Source organism: Schistocerca nitens, chromosome 7 (genome assembly GCF_023898315.1).
Source record: "Schistocerca nitens isolate TAMUIC-IGC-003100 chromosome 7, iqSchNite1.1, whole genome shotgun sequence".
Classification (NCBI taxonomy): Eukaryota; Metazoa; Arthropoda; class Insecta; order Orthoptera; family Acrididae; genus Schistocerca; species Schistocerca nitens.
The window spans coordinates 248,517,988-248,537,182 of NC_064620.1; the positions used below are offsets into that span (position 1 = coordinate 248,517,988).

Here is a 19,195-nt window from a genome sequence, read left to right on the forward strand (position 1 = left end):
AAACTGAAATTCAATCAACCTATCATACCGATATTAGGAAAAGAATATATTCACTTAAAAGGAAAGCTCACATGGAATTGGTGGCATATTCAACAGGGTACTGAAAGCTTGCTTCCACCAGCTGTAAAGGATTCTCAGCCACATATGCAGTAGCTCATGGAAACATGGAATTTTTGCAGAGGGACTGAAATATGCTATTGTTAAACCATTGGATTAAAAAGGGGATAGGTCTGATGTTAACAACTACTGCCCATTCTCACTTCTGACAGCTTTATCCGAAATTCTTAAAAAAGAATATATTTGAGACTAGCATCACATATTTGTAAAAATGAAGTAATAACAAAATGTCAATTTGGTTTCCACAAACGCTTCTTAACAGAAAATGCTAATTAAGCTTTCTGTGAGCCAATATTAAATGCTCTGAATAACTGAACATCACCCATTGGGATATTTTGTGATCTCTCAAAGGCTTCTTATTGTATGAATCATGAAATTCTACTAGATAAGTTTGAGTATTGTGGTATGAGTGCGACAGTTCACAAATGGTTTAATTCATATTTAACTGGAAGAATGCAAAGGATCGAAATTAACAGCACAGATAGTCTGTAAAAACCAGCAGAGCCCTCTAACTGAGGAGGTCTCAAGAATGGTGTCCCGTAGGGTTCGATCTTTGGTCTCTTATTGTTCTCAATATATATTAATGAATTGCCACTCTATATTTATGAAAACACAAATGGTTCAAATGGCTCTGAGCACTATGGGACTTCTCAGGTCATCAGTCCCCTTGAACTTAGAACTACTTAAACCTAATTAAGCTGAGGACATCACACACATCCATGCACGAGGCAGGATTCGAACCTGGGACCATAGCGGTCGCGCTGTTCCAGACTGTAGCGCCTAGAACTGCTCGGCCACCTTAGCCGGCCATGAAAACACAAAGCTAGTTCTTTTTGCTGATGATACAAGTATAGTAATCAAACCCAAACAAGCAACAATCTGCAGAGGAAATTGTAAATAATGTCTTTCAGAAAATTATTATGGTTGTCTGCAAATAGACACTCACTAAATTTTGAGAAAACACAGTATATAAAATTAAGTACAAGAAATGGCATAACACCATTGACAAATATAGACTATCAACAGAAGTCTGTTCCTAAGGCAGAATATTCAGAATTTCTGGGTGTGGGCATTGACAAAAAATTGTTATGGAAGAAACACATCAATGACCTGCTGAAACAATTACGCTCAGCTACTTATGATATTAGGGTTATTGCTAATATTGTTGATAAATATATCAATACATTAGCCTGATATGCGTATTTTCGTTCACTGCTTTCGTATGGCATCACATTTTGAATTAATTTATCATTAAGAGAAAATTATTCATTGTACGAAAGCATGTAATGAGAATAACAGCTGGAGCCCACCCAAGCTCACCTTGCAGACATTTATTTATGGAAATAGGGATATTCACAGTACCTTAACAATACATGTATTCACTTATGAAATTTGATATTAATAACCCATCGCCGGTCGGTGTGGCCGTGCGGTTCTAGGCGCTACAGTCTGGAACCGAGCGATCGCTACGGTCGCAGGTTCGAATCCTGCCTCGGGCATGGATGTGTATCATGTCCTTAGGTTAGTTAGGTTTAATTCGTTCTAAGTTCTAGGCGACTGATGGCCTCAGAAGTTAAGTCGCATAGTGCTCAGAGCCAATAACCCATCCCATTTGGAAAATACCAGCAAAGTGCGTAGCTACAAAACTAGAAGAATGGATGATCTTTACTATTCTGGGTTAAATCTGAGTTTGGAACAGAAAGGGGCCACAAAAATCTTTGATCATTTGCCAAATAGCATCAAAAGTCTGACAGAGAGCCAACCAACATTTGAAAACAAATTAAAAGAATTTCTGAGTGATAATTCCTTCTACTCGGTAAATGTAAATTGTAATTGTAGCTTGAGGTCACTACTACCTTTGTAGCATGTGCATTCACATTCTCTGTTCTGATTGACAAGATTAAACTCTCAGTCGCCAGGAAAATATGTTTTTATTATCATGAGCTCTAGTATGATTAATAGCTTAATTTAGTTTGTTTGTGGTTAAGAAATGTCTGTCACAATTGCTCAGATAGTGAACCCTTAAGACACCATACATTTTAAACTCTGAATATCGCATGTCGTAGCCCGAGTACGTAAATGTACACAATCGACCAAGTGTGCATCTAATTTTCTTTGAAATGTAATCCTTTTTATAACAAATTTTACATTTTTAATATTTTTGAGTGTGTTTGTAAATGTATGGAGAGAGACAGGGAGATGAAATTTGCTAGCAAGGCAGTACCACATTTGAAATAAGGATTACATATGAAAATGAGTAAAGCATGAAAACAATGAAATTTACTGATGGGGTTACAGTGCATGACATTTGTAGGTGCGTGTGTCTGTGTTTTTGTGTGTGTGTTTGAGGGGGGGGGGGGTGAGGAGATTGCACCTGAGATCGTCTTTTTTTTTTCTTTTTCATAAATAGCCCTGTGAGAAATTGCTGTGGATGTTTCTGAACAAGGGAGTTTGTAAAAATATAAACTCCGATGAGATTTGTTGCCAAATTTGTTTTGGATATTTACTGCCATCCATCATCTTTAAAATGGCTCTGAGCACTATGGGACTCAACATCTTAGGTCATAAGTCCCCTAGAACTTAGAACTACTTAAACCTAACTAACCTAAGAACATCACACACATCCATGCCCGAGGCAGGATTCGAACCTGCGACCGTAGCAGTCCCGCGGTTCCGGACTGCAGCGCCAGAACCGCTAGACCACCGCGGCCGGCCATCATCTTTATTTTGCTATAAAATTATCCCTTGCAGTCTACGATTTTTCAGTTTGCCACATTTACCATATGTACTTTTTAAATGTACCACCATCTGGCATATTGATGACATCACAATTTCAGTGTCATTGACCTCAGATAACATCACCAGGGTTCTTAATGAAGTTGAAAGTCATTGACGACCTCATAGCAAAACTACCTTCACCAGGGCATGAAACCAGGTTCTCTGGATCTGAACCTAGGGTTGAGGAGTTGGGCTGTGTCCTCACAGCATTCCTACTATTCATTATGAACAGAGTTTTAAATGGTTAGAACGGAAGTATTTATTTTTTCACTGGTTTCCTATTACTTGACTGTTGGCTGCTAATTCATTAGCACTTCTTTGAAATGTTAAAGCCATCCTACAACAGCAGGAACTTCTGTGACTGAATTTCCTGGTTTCCATCTGTATCATCATGCGAGCCATCAAAGGCTACCGCCAGCATCAATGTAACGTCACCATTGGTGAGAGAAATTAACTACTTACTACCGTACACAAGAGATGTAGTCTATGTAGGAAGGAGCGCTGAAATATAGTTACTCCGAATTTTTTGAGTGAAAACTCTTAAAGCTTTTTAAATAAAATGAACTTTATTAACATTCTACATTTTTATTCTTTATGTTTACCTAGTCACTTGGAGATGAACACTTTCATTGTGGAATGTTTGATAGAGTCACAACCTCACTTCTGCTTGCATCCCTCATCACTATCGAAGTAAAGTCCTTGAAAGTGTTGTTTAAGTTTTGGAAACAGTTGAATTTCGGTGGGGTCAAGGCGAAACTGTATGGGGGATGATCGGTGACACTAAACCTAAAGCGTCGGACTTTTCGAGATGTAGCATTTCTCGTGTGGAGTCTTGCGTTGTTGTGCTAAAGGAGAGGGTTCTCCATATGTGGATGAACTCTTCGAATCTGAAACTCGATTACGACATGCGGTTTCCATGCGCCGACATATTTAGGTCAAACATTTCATGTTACACGTAAAAACTCGGAGCCATCTAACGGCATAGGGTTGCAACTTCCGTCAGCGAAGCTCTAGTGTCGATCGAGTAATATGCGTGAGACGTAATACCTCAACCACTGTTGAAAACAATAAAAAATTCGGAGGTATTACATTCCAACACGCCATCGTAGAATATAAGAGGTTATAGCAAACATGGAGTAGCCAAAGCAGATAAAAACGTGTTTTCTACAGAAAGGAAATAAAAACACCGCAACCGACAGTCCAACAGCAAACCTCCCCACGTCCATTCTGCTGTAGGGACCAACAACGGAAGTTACCTGCTGCGTTATTACGCATTTTTATGATAACAGCGTATTTTACGGTTTTTTTATGTATGAGGCAGGCAGTGTGCCCCACTGAGTGCAGGAACCAGTACCGGAAAAGGATGCTCCATTCGTAGATAAGGCTGAGGCCTTGCTCACACACCAGTCTGAAGCGTTAAATGGTGAAATGCTTCTCAGAGACTTCTTTCAAAGGTCGTTCGTAGTTAGTTAGCTACGCACTACACAGATTATTTGAACGATTCTTTAATCGAAAATGATGAGAAACGAGTAAGTTTACAGCATATGTATTTACTTAATTCGTTACTTTCGTGTTCCATAGGTCATTTTCACTATGCAATAAATTGAAATGATTTCCTACGAGTCCTAAGCTTACACACTACTTAACCTAAATTATGCTAAGGACAAACACACACACCAAAGCCCGAGGGAGGACTCGACCCTCCGCCGGCACCAGCCGCAGAATTTTTCATTCACATCGAAGATTAATTTGTACATATGTCTACATGCAGAACATTCGTAAATGTCTTTATTTGCTTATATTTTAAAGAAATACAGAGATGTTAGTAATTCCTAGCCACCGTCTTCTACATATTACAATAACAGAAAGTCTTGTACGGAATTGGAGTAATAGTCAAGTAAAAACTTTTTCAGATTCCAGAATGAAATTTCAACTCAGCAGCGGAGTGTGTGCTTATATCAAACTTCCTAAAAAATTAAAATCGTGTTTCAGACCGAGAATTGTAGTCGGGACTTAAGCATTTCGCAGGCATGTGCTCCACCAATTAAACTAACCAAGCAAAGGAAAAAGTCCCGAGTTCGAGTCACGGTCCGGCACGCAATTTTGATCTGCCAGGAGGTTTCTTTTTTAGTTTGTTTCCAAATTTTACTTTGCTTTCTGTCAGACATTTTGTATCACTGGGTAAGTTACCAAAAATTTTAGTAGCAGCATTGCGCACCCTTTTTGTGCTCAACCTTAACGTGGGGCATGTATGTCACATTTTCTCCTGGTACGTCATTTTTCCTTTCGAACTGCAGTGGCTTATCAACAATACAATTCATGAGGGAATAAAGATAAGTGACTCATTATTCAGAATGCCCAACTACTTAAATAGATATCTACAAGATAATCGTCGGTGAGCACCACATATTATTCTTACAGCACTTTTTCAACATTGAAGGCTTTTTTTCTTAAAGATGGGTTAGCTCAGCACATTATAACATGTGACACTATTTAATGAATATCTGTCAACTTACTGGTTTGTTTCTCCCCAATATTTGGAATGATTCAAAGTCCAAATGTGGCTGACCTAATTTATTTTAGTAGTTCCAAACTGTGCTTTTCCCACTATAAATTCTCGTCAATATGGAAGCTTAAGAATCATACACATTATTGTTGACATTAACTGACACATTTTTAGCCTTCCGCATGGAGGTGCAGTTAAAAAGTAGGTTGTTCTACGTATTCAACAGGCTACCACCTTTTAAACAGAAATTCGTCTATGGAATAGAAGGAGCCATTCAATAGAAAGGATTTTAGATTAGATTTAAAACTAGCTCTGCTCGTATAGTTCGGTTAAATCCTACACAACACCTCCTGAAGTCCGATGAACGGGCCGAGCCAGATTCTTTGTTATTGCTTCCCGCTTAATGCTGGAGAAGCATCGTACATGAAGCAGCTTCTAGGTACATTTTTTTTCCTCTTTTAGGTACAGATCAGAATTTCCGACATGGCTATTACGTGATGTACACACTTTTCAAGACGTCCCCGGCATAAACTGAAATACTGACGTAATACATGTAATTCCCAGCAGTACTGTGATGATGATTTCTATCGACTAGTTTTGGTACTGTTAAGCGTACTTTAATTACATTCCTGCAACTACCGCGGCTAATCCTTTAATTCTGTTGATTGCATGTATGCATTACAGAGTATTACTTTAATTGATCATTCGAGTGGCAAATTGTTACATTTTAGTTCTATATATGACGGTAGTATCTGTTCCCGAAAGAACACATACCGTGGATGACCATGCAGCTTTGCAGAAATGTAATGATAATTAAATAGACACCCTAGCTGCATACAGGCCTTGATAAACTTCACTGGGGACATGTTGAAAATGTGTGCCCCGACCGGGACTCGAACCCGGGATCTCCTGCTTACATGGCAGACGCTCTATCTATCTGAGCCACCGAGGCACGGAGGATAGTGCGTCTGCAGGGACTTTTCCCTTGCACGCTCCCCGTGAGATCCACATTCCCAACATGTCCACACACTACATTCGTAGTGCGCCTAATAGATGTTTGCCCATCATACTCATTACTCGTGGCAGATTAATCTACCAAGTCCCGTACGAGTTCGGGCATAGCGTGTGCGTTCACACGAGAAGGTCAATGGCCGGGAAGCCATATTTTAACTATATATGACGGTAGTATCTGTTCCCGAAAGAACATATACCGTGGATGACCATGCAGCTTTGCTAGAAATGTAATGATAATTGAATAGACACCCTAGCTGCATACAGGCGTTGATAAACTTCACTGGGGACATGTTGAAAATGTGTGCCCCGACTGGGACTCGAACCCGGGATCTCCTGCTTACATGGCAGACGCTCTATCCATCTGAGCCACCGAGGCACGGAGGATAGTGCGTCTGCAGGGACTTTTCCCTTGCACGCTCCCCGTGAGATCCACATTCCCAACATGTCCACACACTACATTCGTAGTGCGCCTAATAGATGTTTGCCCATCATGTGTTCTTTCGGGAACAGATACTACCGTCATATATAGTTAAAATATGGCTTCCCGGCCATTGACCTTCTCGTGTGAACGCACACGCTATGCCCGAACTCGTACGGGACTTGGTAGATTAATCTGCCAGGAGTAATGAGTATGATGGGCAAACATCTATTAGGCGCACTACGAATGTAGTGTGTGGACATGTTGGGAATGTGATCTCACGGGGAGCGTGCAAGGGAAAAGTCCCTGCAGACGCACTATCCTCCGTGCCTCGGTGGCTCAGATGGATAGAGCGTCTGCCATGTAAGCAGCAGATCCCGGGTTCGAGTCCCGGTCGGGGCACACATTTTCAACATGTCCCCAGTGAAGTATATCAACGCCTGTATGCAGCTAGGGTGTCTATTTAATTATCATTACATTTTAGTTCACTATTTCTTACCAAATAATGTTACTGACGCAAATTCGCGCAACCAATTGAACATCCAATAAGCCCATCACCATATAAATTGTTTTCCTATAATGCTCTTAACAAAGGATACTAAAATTTGAATGAAATCGTTATAGCCGTTCGGTCGGGTCATTACGAAACACTGAAACAACTACAAAAAGGATGATTTGACCCTCTTGAGACTTAACAGAATTTTATTCAAATTTACTCCTGGCTACGGAAGCCTACGCAGTTTTTAAAGGACACTACGATTCATTCGAAAGGCTATCTCACACTACATACAGAGTGAGCCAGCTGTTTTCCGCAAACAGTTCTGATTCCATTTTCGTAACTCTGTAATTGAGAGAAACTTCTCACTAAACGATATGTAGTCTTATTCCTTATTTATATTAACTAGAAAGATAGCGGTGCCAACTTCCTAACGTGACGACGATAGATCCTTTCTTCCAAGAATTCTCTTTAACAATGAAATGACCTTCACAAATCAGGGAAAGCTATAAGAAAGCTGTATTATTGTGCCACCGAGAATCCGCAATGACTTGGGCAGCTTGAAAATCAGACGCAGTGAAGTGCGAGGGAGTGAAGTTGAGGGTTTAATGTGGGATTGTTGTAAACAATTGATTGTTCACCCTTACACCATGGAAGAAAACTTAACGGTTGAGACACGCGTAGGCAGATTTCCTCCACTTGAAAAACGTAGACATACAGATGATACAGCACGGTGAGCACCCTGATCACTAATCGATTGTGGCTGCGAAGGTACTCATCCATCCCTGATCGCTGGACAGAACGTGACGACATTATCAGGTGGCATGCACGTTCGTCTGATTTGACGCCTCTCGACTATTTTTCCTTGGGTAAACTCAAAGGTGAACCAAGTGCACGAGTTGCGACGATCCAATGGAATTTAAAACATCACATTGTAGCAGCATCTGCACTGGTACCGAAGGTAGGCTATCCTGTTCTGTTGTAAGGTGCAGGTTAGCACACGAGCTCTGCCAGGCCTTTATGTGTTACACCACTTAAAGCGATTAAAGGTGGTTACCCTTGTTCTAGCAAGGTGACAACTATTAATTCAAGCTACTGAATATCTGTTCGGAGTCCAGGTTCACACTGTGTAATACGAACTCAATTACGGGCCATATTTATCTCTCGTTTGGGAGTGTTTCTGCTTCCAGAACGCTATTTGAGAAATATGACTCTGGATCAAAGACCTAGTCCTGTTGGTAGATACTTCAAACATCTTCTATGCCCAACTGCGATGCGATAGAGCAGTGGACGAGCGGCGGCCGACGAAGACAGGTTGGAACCAGTTGTCCGCTGGCTCTCACCGTAACTAGAATGCTGCGTCAGCTGTGGACGTTTAGCCGGCAACTGATTCTCCAGTTGACTACGCTTTTCAGGCCGTGCAGCCCCCATATATACTCGGCAGGCAGAACGATATCGTGCAACGCTGTATTTCCACCCACGTGACAGGCGATGCAAATTGGTGCTGCAAAGGTGTCACCCTGTGTAGGCCTCACCGGAACTGTCGCTTCAACTGTACGTCGTCTCGCCGCAGAACGCCTACTGAGCAGGCAACCCAAATTACACTGTCTGTACAACGTAAAGCATCGGTTTCCCGAGGGCTAAACCTGAACGAATTCTTTATTCTGCGCAGAAGTCCTTGCACCAGCGACAGCAAACGTGGTTTACAGTAGACGAAGGGCATTTCGAACTCTTCATAACATCAATGGCATTTTAAGGTGTGTTTAAGGATGACTTAGACAAAATTTCTAGTAGGTATGGTGGATGGCACCGTACTGTAAATGTAGAAAAATGTAAGTTACTGTAGATGAATAGGGAAAACTAATCCTTACTGTGTGAATACAGCGCTGCTTGACACAGTTACGTCGATTAAATATCTAGCCGTGGCGTGGCAAACACTTTTAAATGAAATGAGCACGTAAGGACGGTAGTAGGAAAGACCAATGGTCGACTCGGTTTATTGGGGCAATTTTAGGGCAGTATGGTACAACTGTAAAGAAAACTTCCTGTAGGACACTAGTCCTAACCATTCTCGAATACTGCTCGAGCATTTGCTATATTCAACCGACCGGATTACAGCAAGATGTCGAAGGAATTCAAATGTGTGCTGCTACATATGTTACCGGTATTTTCAAGCAAAACGCAAACATTACAGAGACACATTCTGAATGCGAGTGGTAATTCCTGGAAGGAGGAAGACGCTCTTTTCTCAAAATAGTATTGAGGGAAATTAGAGAAACGGCTTCTGAAATTGTATGCACAACGGGTCTACAGCCGTCAACGTACATTTTACGTAAGGATCACGAACATAGGAGGAATTACATTTCGTACGAAGGTGAAGAGAGAATAATTTTTCCCTCACTCTGTTTGTCAGCGGATCAGCAAAGGAAATGACTGATAGTGGTACAAGGTACCCTCCACTACACACTCCATACAGTGGATAGCGAAATATATATGTAGATGTAGATGGTAGAACCTACACTTTTTAATATTCTTTTTATAACTGTTACTGATGTAACAATTAAATGCTGGTTTGAATCTTCACATTAAACTGATGATGCGAAGTTATTATTTAACAGTTTTTAGTCTCAGTTCCTTGTTTTTATATTCCATTCAATTTTTTACGTGCGCCTTTCTCTCAAGGTGCTGGCAGAAACAATAGCAGATCCGTTACCAGGTGAACCGTCTTTAGATGTTATGTCTTTTGCATTCCAGTTGGGATTTCGATCCAACCTATAACAATCCGCGAGTTATTGCAATTTTCTAGGTTAACCGAAGTTTGCGATACCACCTTTTTCCCGTATTGTTTATTCAGATTTTTGGCTAAAAAGTATAAAATTCGTATTTGTCACATAATTATGTACTTCACTGATACATTTAACAAATATTTATACCATTCCAGATTTGTCCGTATCGTAATAACGTTTCTGCTTTTTTCTGTGTAATAATGTTGTGCTATGAAAATGAGTTATCTTATAAATTTCACTTTATAAAGCCCTACAGCTACATCCTAGATTCAAAAGAGTATGTCCGTATGCAAAACGTAGTCCTGTTTTTAATTTTTCTTGATATTATTCATAACAAATGCCATCTGTATATGATTATTTTTCAAAATTAATTTACGTGATTTATAACAAAACTTTATTGTTCACTAAATAAAAAATTACTTTTTTATTCGAGAGTCGTAATAAACTTCAGAAATAACTTACCATGATGTGAAAGCTAAATGTTAGCAAACCTTGTGACGTGGCATATATTGAAAATTATTGAATTTCCTTTCACAGTTACATAAATACGTTTTGTTTCTGTTATATATCTGAGAATTTTGCAGTCCTGAAAAACATAATTTCATTTAAATCACTTCTTTTTCTAAAAGCAGAAACTGTATGACTTGCCAGTTTGATACACAGGAGTTTCCAGAAGCTTCTAGAAATAAAAATTTTGTTTGTACTTTGAGATTCGTGCCAAAGCACGTTCTTCGGTTCACCACTATAGTGTGCACTTTAGACTCTTCTTGTGAGAACGCAGTGTGTACTCTGTATGGGCACTGTGTTTAGTTACTCTGAAAAATTGCGTATATAAATATTTTAGTTTTGTATTAAAACCGCTGTACTTGTAATGTGATCTATGATGCTTCGTAATAATCTGCAGATGAGAAAACTTCAAAATAAAGGATGTCAGATTTAAAAATCAGTATTTGGCCACATTCTTATGGATAGAAAAACCCTGGATGGTGTGAAGATAAGTATTTTATTTTTTGCCAGCCCCTAGACACTGATGCCATGGACAAGGTAAGTACTCGTTTAACGTCTTTTCTTGGAACATTGAAATACACATTGCAAAAACACTGATGTTCACTAGAAACACACGAATTATGTATTAGCATCATGCCAGAGGAAGGGGGGGGGGGGCGGGGGGAATATTATAAACCGCATGTAGTGAAGTGTGATTGCGATTAGTTTAATTTGAAAATTTCTTTCTAATTTTCCGTTTTTGTGAGTTGACTGTGTTAGCAGTGAGTTGACTATGTTAGTAGCTCAAGCTGGAGTGTCCCCTCAGCCTGGTGCAATTTTTCCGTACAACTACACGAACTACCGCTTAAGACAACGATCGTTTTTATGTTAAAAACAGACGAACCGTTTCTAAATATTTTTGTTACTCGTGAACTGCTAATCGTATTTTTAAGAATGAAGCACCTCAGAATTAAACTCTCATACAACTATGATACTAGCAACAGAAATTACTATAGTTTAATTTGAAAAAGCGAGTGGATATGATGTCGCTATAATTAATATAGTGGTGAAAAGAGAGAATACGTCATTTAATGAAGACGTTTTCACAAGTAATTCAGGTAAAATCGGAATTACTGAATCTCAAATGGTTCAGTAAAATCTGAGGCGAACATATTAGCTGAATCACTCGCTATAAATCTTGTATTAGCTTCAGTACAGTTGCAAGCGATACATAGGATAACTAGTATCCTAGACACAGCTGTTGTCTTCCCTTTCTGTGTGGGTACTTTATGTGAGAATTCAAAGTTTCTTAGACTCAGATCCTAGTATGCCACTGTGATGAGTTCTACTAACACAACGTACTTTTAAAAATGCCTTCACAACCGAAACTACTCACTAAAGGAAACAACGTGAGGTGAAGAAATTCTTCATCCAGTGAATTGGTCGTATAATGTTATCATTCAGAGCAATAATACGGTTTTTTGGAAGGAAGATGTGCTGATAATGCTGTTAACCATGTGCTACGAATCGTGGTTTATTTGTCGAAGAAGCATGTCAATAACTTAGTTTTCCAGTTAGTTTTTCCTGTCGGCCAGCAGGAAGGAACGGTTGTTGGGGAATTTGCGTCCCCCCTGTTATTTTTTTGACACCGAATTTTTTTCCATTACAACACTGGGGGTGAGAATGAGCTAAGATGCCTAAGTAAATTTACTTTTATATCACGTCACGGAAGTTAGAGTACGCTGACAACGCTCGTGTATACAATAAAGATAGTCAATACAGCAATACTGCTGTTTCTTTGTTTTACAAAATGGTTACTTTAATGATAAATACTACATGGGCCTTGGACGATTTCTAGTGTCCTGTGATGTGTCCGCTAATGACACAACTTTGGCTACTGAACATCTTCTAAAATATACTACAAAAATATTATCCAAAGTTATTGGTGGAATGGACAACGGGACATCAGGTGATCGAAAACAATGCCAAAGACTGCCCACCGACACCATCTGTTGGGTCCTATTTTGGGATTAGTCTGTAACACCACTCGTAGAGAACCATAAATAGTACGGTCGACATTGAGGTAGTGGTTTTCAATGCACAGGGCACCTGTCAAAATGGTTATTAACTGGATTCATTATCCTAAAAGGGATGTTGATACTGGAAGAGGAGCCGAAGAATATAACTAGAAAACACAATCGTGAAAAGAAAAACATGCAAAAAACTGAGCTTAGGATGTACAAAGATTTGAAGAGTGGGAAATGACGCCACTTTTCAGACAATGATGCCTCAAGTCAGCCCCCATGCACGTTACTGTAGTTGCAGAAGTAATCTGAATTTTTGGCCAGCAGGCTGGGAAACAATATGTACAAATCAGAGCTCTGGATAGAAAGCATAAAGCGTTAAGACGTTACGGGGTTCACAGATCACGAAAGAGATGGGCAAACTAAGCGTTACTGTGGAACTATCTTATGGGGAAAACTTTTGTCAAGTGAGTGTCGTTCTACGATGCTATAATTTTGGGGTGCAAAATCCGTCAACTTTTTCTCTGAGACTGCTTCTCCTAATCTGCTCCTCTGAATTTTCATAATGTTCAAGGCAACTCGTAACATCTTTAAAAGAAACTTTATATAGTCGCTTTTCGTGCTTTTATTGCATAATACTAATATGTACACGTGCAGCGTTGTACTTTTTAAGTTGCCAAGCTTAGATCAAGTTATGCTTTGGACCGCAAGCCCTGGATAATACTTTTTCGGTGACGAAGCACATAACCATTAACTCTGCACCATTTGCGTTACCAGGGACGTTCAATAAGCAGTGCAACAAAATTTAATTTTTTTCTTCTGAAATGAAGTTGGGTTTATTCGGGATTACTGTGTTTTCAATGACATCTCTTTGGTTGTAGCGCAGGTCTGTTACAAATGACATTTTGAAAGCTACGTCACCACCTTTCGAAACTCTATGAAACTACAGTGGCTGACGTGGAAGTATTTCATGATGTCCGGCATTATGCATTTTTTCAACCGGAGCTGGCTGACAAAAAAAAGTGTAGCATTACGTATTGAACAATCGTCGTGCATTTCGACATTGCGACGGATTTCCATAATCAAATTGTATATAAATGTTGCTTTAGTAAACTATAACATTTGTTATTTTTAATTATTTGATCCTCTTTTACCACAATCGTGCTGCGTTTCCACTAGAGCTGATTTCTCACTTTGCTTCAGAAGTTTGTGAGGCACACGCCAGTTACAATCCTTCGTGCTTCACCAGTATGGATTTCCCTATAATCAGTCATTACTACATAAAATCTCACTGTACACCGACGACTTAAAATCCTTCATTTCACCTAAAATGTGTAGGATCTTTCCCGTTTCTCCAAAGCAGCATTCAAGTACAGTCGGTTACATTAATCCACGCACTAGCGTCTAAATGGCAATGGTCATAAAGGAATGAGAGAATATTTTGAGAGAGGACAAGTTAATCTCTCACCTATTTTTCGTATACAGAAAATTATTAAAGAGTTTTTTACAACCTTACGCATCTTGAGCGGGACTCTGGAAAGTTAACGGCTTGAGCAGATGTTGATGGAGCCTGGTAGGGTGCTAAAAGCATGAGGTATTTTTATGATTCTTAGTTCGTAAAAACAGAATGTTGGAAGTTGAAAGCAATTGGTGGCGAGTGCATCCCTCAGTAAATCTTGCCAGACAGGCCCACAGCTGTATAGGGCAGACATAGCGGCCCCTAGTCAAGACAGATCTCCAGCAGGACAATGCCACTATACCTGCACTGGTGCCAGCCAGAGGCTGGGCTGGGGGCGATGGACTGAAGGTACGCATCTACACAGCGGAGTCATAAACCAGGCATTGTTTGCAGAGTCACACATAATGAAAATTCACAAGTTTTCATGTTCGCCAATACTGCGAATAGGCCTGTGACTCACTTCCATCAGCCGCCTCAGTTTTATAAGAAACTGCAACATCTGAGCACAGAGACAGAATCTTTATCACACCTCATAGCTAGGACAAACATTCTCCAAGGCACAGGCGATTTAGATAAAGATCTTTAAGATTGTATCTGTTCGCTTGTTGCCATGGGAAGCGAAGTAACTTCTGAGAAAAACATCTTCTCCCTCCACGAAAACTTAAAAAAGCCAGTAACTGGCGGTTTCCTTTTTTTTCCAGAGACGCAGGTTTCTTAACTCTTGCTCTGGTACCACAAGAGTTTGTGCTGTCGTGTAGGAGGGAAGATTTAGCGCCTCTAAAGCACTTTGATTGGCTCAAGATGGGGTGAAGGCGGTGTCGCTTGTGCACTTTGCGGAAAAACGGAATCCTTTTATCAGGAGAGGTGCGAGGAACCCGGATTCTGGACTTCACTCTGGGTGTATTCTTCTCGTCAAAGCTCTCGCATGTGTCCTTGCTGCTTGGGACCTGTCCTGAGACTGACTTCACTTGCAAGTAGTTAGACTGGAGAGCCTGTGGTGAAGTTCCTTCTGTACCAACAGTGTGACGACATACGTCTCTGACTACTCGTTTGCCGAGGCACACTTATTCGTTTTTGGTTTACTGGTCATGGCGTTTGGTATCCTTGTGCGCTCTGTCGTATAACTGATCCAAATTGATCCTTGGTATGACCAGCGAACAGGTGTGTCATACACTGTAATCTACAGCGATTTCAGGGATCTGGCAGAGAGTAAATTGCGATCTGTCTGCCTGGACGCTAGACCGTGAGATTTTGCATTCTTTTGTGACACCTTACACCTCGCCTCTGCCACTCACATCTCGCCAGCTGCAAGTTACACCGCCGCACGAAGCAAACAGGGTAATGTACTGCTGCTCCGGCCTTGTCAGGGAGTACAGATCTCAATCGCCACTTGCTCTCAGCTGCACCTACATAGACTTCTTTTGCATATCAGTCAAACTCTGCTGAGCGTCAGATCAATCCAGGTTGGTTTATCCACATTTTTCAGGCCAGAGTACTTGTCTCACTTCTGCCACCCAGGGTCTTATTCCATTGTTCTCTTAACCCAACTGTTAGTTGTTTACAGTATTCAATCAATATCTATAATTCATGTCTGTTTTTCTTTTAAAAACTAAATGTTGTTAGTAAATTTTACTACATTCTCAATCATTTTATATAGTCTAGGCGGTTCAGTCCGGAACTGCACTGCTTCTACTGTCGCAGGTTCGAATCCTGCCTCGGGCATGGATGTGTGTGATGTCCATAGGTTAGTTAGGTTTAAGTAGTTCTAAATCTAGGGCACTGATGACCTCAGATGGTAAGTCCCATAATTCTTAGAGCCATTTGAACCATTTCCCATCCTCAGATTAGACAATAACCCACAAGTAGTTTCTTCATAGTCTACAAACATTGCATTAAGCGTATCGAACATTTACAAAAATGGTACAAAATATGTCAATAATCTATGCATATATGTTGCCGTCGCATGGGGAAAGAGACTCACGCTTGCTGATTGAGGACAATGCTATCTCACCTCACATCAGGTAATTTCACACTGCACGCTCTGTTGCTAGATGAACTCAGAAGTGCTAATTTCTAAGGCTATTTATTCTAATAATTACTTAAGATATTTATACAAAAGTCATTCACCAAAGAACTTCCTGTTTCTTTCTGTCTGTCACATATTTCTATGCACGAATTGAAATTTTATATGCAAGAAATGACGATGGCAATGAACTTGCTAATGCATGAAGTCATGGCAATCTAGGACCAAGCTTTCAGGTCCAAAGTAGCAGCATATCAGTGGTAAGCAGTTTCAGCTTTGGAATAAACAGTAAGAAGATCACAATGAAATATCGCTGGAAAGCAGGGAAAGAGCTCACGAATGAAGACCAGCAACTACAAGGCGTAGGGAATCCCCATGTGTGACAGAGAAAATGGCGAAGCGCTTGGCAGTGTTCCGTCCAGGATTCCCAGGAGAATAGTCACTGGTGCGTCTGTTGGGAAATCGGTGGGTGAGTCTCACTTCGCTCGCCTGGAACGAACACCGTGGTTTCTCCAAGTTCTCGCGCTACATTAGAGTTACTGGTAAATGTGGTTCCAGATGACCACAAAGTCGCCGTACTAAATGTGGCTGTGGCACTGAGGTTCAGTTAAGTTCACTGCATGCAGCGTTTATCTTCAGTTATCAGAGCAGATTCCCTGCTAAATAACATTATGGGTACCAAAACAACTGATGGTGCTTATTTCTGGATTTTAAGTAATTTCCTACAATTACACAGATACGTGTAGTGTAATAACAATAGTTTTTAGGAGATTTCTGTTATAATGTTTAATTTTTGTGTAGCTATAGTACATGTTAACTATGACTAAAGTATAAACCTATGAAAATATTTTTGTTCCCAATTATTTTGGTCGTGCGAATTTTTTGACGGTAGTGGCTCTGGTCCCCGCTCTAAGGATCAATGATTTATCATAATAATCAGCACGGCATGAAAGACGGAAACATATTTCATTATGAAATTCTAACAACTGCAAATTAAATTTATATACAGGATGATTCACGAAGGTATCCAAATATTTTAATATGTTATTCTACAAGTAAAACTAAAGAAACAAGTTCATAAAAACATACGTCCGCAAATGTTTAATTACGGAGTTACGTCTAATAAAAGATTTTGCCTGAAATTTAGCCTCTTCGCTAATATGAAGCCATCGCAAAACTGTACGAGGTTAAAGTTAACCACAATTTCCATTTATTTTGTTGTTATTGATCTGGTGAATCTAATAAAACATGCTCCAGATGTGTATCTGCAGTAGTTTTCCAGAACATCCAGAGAATCAAAGATTGATCCCTTATCATTTAGCTACAAAATAGCAGGTCAGCAACTGGAAGCAGTTAATTCCATAAATTATCTGGGAGTACGCATTAGGAGTGATTTAAAATGGAATGATCATATAAAGTTGATCGTCGGTAAAGCAGATGCCAGACTGAGATTCATTAGAAGAATCCTAAGGAAATGCAAGCCGAAAACAAAGGAAGTAGGTTACAGTACGCTTGTTGGCCCACTGCTTGAATACTGCCCAGCAGTGTGGGATCCGTACGAGATAGGGTTGATAGAAGAGATAGAGAAGATCCAAGGGAGAGGAGCGCGCTTCGTTACAGGATCATTTAGGAATCGCGAAAGCGTTACGGAGATGATAAATAAACTCCAGTGGAAGACTCTGCGGGAGGGACGCTCAGTAGCTCGGTACGGGCTTTTGTTAAAGTTTCGAGAACATACCTTCACCGAAGAGTCAATCAGTATATTGCTCCCTCCTACGTATATCTCGCGAAGAGACCATGAGGATAAAATCAGAGAGATTAGAGCCCACACAGAAGCATACCGACAATCCTTCTTTCCACGAACGATACGAGACTGGAATAGAAGGGAGAACCGATAGAGGTAGTCAGGGTACCCTCCGCCACACACCGTCAGGTGGCTTGCGGAGTATGGATGTAGATGTAGATGCAGATTATTATAACCCTGTGAAACTGAAACGACCAACAAGAACTGCTCATACACGTGCAGCAAAATATATTGGACTCGGTGGAGATATTTTTGAACATTTATTGTGAATGCATTGTGAAATTGTATGTAGACTATACAACTTCCTTAACACTGAGCTTTGTTTTTTACTGTTTAACATGAATTGACGTGTGCTATGGTATTATTAAAAGCACATTTTCTGACACATTCATACAGTTCAGTTGACGTTATTACCATCATTTTTCCTAAATTAAATTCTCTACAACATCTACTGAAAACTTTCTGCAACTGTCTGGAATTAAAAAAAATGGGGCCAAGTAGTTAATAAATTAAAAATTTTACGAAATTATTTCTTTGCCTCTGGACATTCTGGAAAACGAGATCAATTTAACCAAATAAATGGAAATCGTGCTTTACTTTAACCTCGTACAGTTTTGCGATGGCTTCATATTAGCGAAGTTGCTTAATTTCAGGCAAAATCTTTTATAGCGGTAATTCCGTAACTAAACATTTGCAGACCTATGTTTATATGAACTGTTTTCTTTAGTTTTACTTGTAGAATAACATACTAAAATATTTGCACGTCTTCATCGATCACCCTGTACTGTAATTAACTGCATCTTGTATTATTGACGTACGTTACAGGGTGTGAAGTCTTCAGCTATTAATAATGAAATGAAGTCTTCAGCTATGAACAATGAAATTTTTCTACTTCATGTGCTTATAAACAAGTATGTGTAATTGTACTAATTAATTTAACAATAGTACTCCATGCTGTCTGGGCGTCACGGAATGTGAAGACCATTCAACGAAACATTTTACTCGTATTTCCTTCGAAAACTATAGCCGTTTTTTCAGTAACTTAAAATTAGTACCTTTTTGTTCAAGAGATGAACATTACCGTTACTGTTTCATGATTCGTGAAATTGATCAATGCATGTAATCACATGTTTATTGTGGTTCGTTTCTTTGGTTGTATGTGGGACAGGGAATAAAATTTATAATTTTCTTGAAGTATTTTTGTCTGACACCAATGTCCAGTGTCAAAAGATAAGATGATACCTACATTTATTCCGTTAAGCCTCTTTTGTGTGTAATAAGAAG

The 19,195-nt window shown here is 39.8% G+C and overlaps 3 non-coding genes across 3 annotated transcripts; 1 reads left to right on the forward strand and 2 right to left on the reverse strand.

Annotated features, from left to right (window-relative positions):
* Positions 1–6,279: 6,279 nt before the first annotated feature.
* Positions 6,280–6,353, reverse strand: Trnat-ugu (transfer RNA threonine (anticodon UGU)). The gene has a single exon. It is a non-coding gene; the product is annotated as a tRNA-Thr (tRNA).
* Positions 6,354–6,717: 364 nt separating this feature from the next.
* Trnat-ugu (transfer RNA threonine (anticodon UGU)) lies at positions 6,718–6,791 on the reverse strand. Its single transcript has one exon. It is a non-coding gene; the product is annotated as a tRNA-Thr (tRNA).
* A 370-nt stretch (positions 6,792–7,161) lies between these two features.
* Positions 7,162–7,235, forward strand: Trnat-ugu (transfer RNA threonine (anticodon UGU)). Its single transcript has one exon. It is a non-coding gene; the product is annotated as a tRNA-Thr (tRNA).
* The last annotated feature ends 11,960 nt before the right edge of the window (positions 7,236–19,195 follow it).